Raw genomic sequence first — 275 nt, forward strand, 5'->3', positions numbered from 1 at the left:
GCTTTCTTTCGAAAGTGCCTTTCAAGTCTTTACCAAAGAACACCTTTGCGATCAGACTAATCAACAGTTGATGGGTGAGGAAGCTAAGACTCAGAGAAGATAGGTAGAGACCTTTCAAATCTCTGATATGTGAGTTCAAGTGTTTAATTCATTTTCTGGGATTTGACTAATCACCACCCCCCCTCACCACCACCATCCTTACCACCATCTCCATCACCACCACCACCCTCACCACCATCACCCTCACCACCATCTCCATCACCAGCATCACCCTC

The sequence above is a fragment of the Monodon monoceros genome, unplaced genomic scaffold, assembly GCF_005190385.1.
Source record: "Monodon monoceros isolate NGI ecotype Baffin Bay Population unplaced genomic scaffold, NGI_Narwhal_1 Super_Scaffold_19, whole genome shotgun sequence".
NCBI classification, from domain to species: Eukaryota; Metazoa; Chordata; class Mammalia; order Artiodactyla; family Monodontidae; genus Monodon; species Monodon monoceros.